Source organism: Otolemur garnettii, unplaced genomic scaffold (assembly GCF_000181295.1).
Source record: "Otolemur garnettii isolate 467f Iridium unplaced genomic scaffold, OtoGar3 scaffold00320, whole genome shotgun sequence".
Taxonomy (NCBI): Eukaryota; Metazoa; Chordata; class Mammalia; order Primates; family Galagidae; genus Otolemur; species Otolemur garnettii.
Window position 1 is genome coordinate 357,513 of NW_003852715.1, and position 268 is coordinate 357,780.

Below are 268 nucleotides of genomic sequence, written 5' to 3' on the forward strand. Positions count from 1 at the left end.
CAGGAGTTGGAGGTTGCTGTGAGCTGTAATGCCATGGCACTCTGCCCAGGGGGACAGCTTGAGGCTCTGTCTCAAAAAAAAAAAAAAAAAAAAGGCATCAGCACAAACTTCACCTGCTACCACCACATCCACAGGCACAGGGACCTTGAAGTACAGAGAGAATTTTACCCTTTCCTGTTCTTTATCACGGGAGAGAGTCAGGAAGGAGGCGGTTCCACGTAACGAACCAACCTGTGAGTTTCTAATTTCTTGGCCTCCAGTGCCCCCC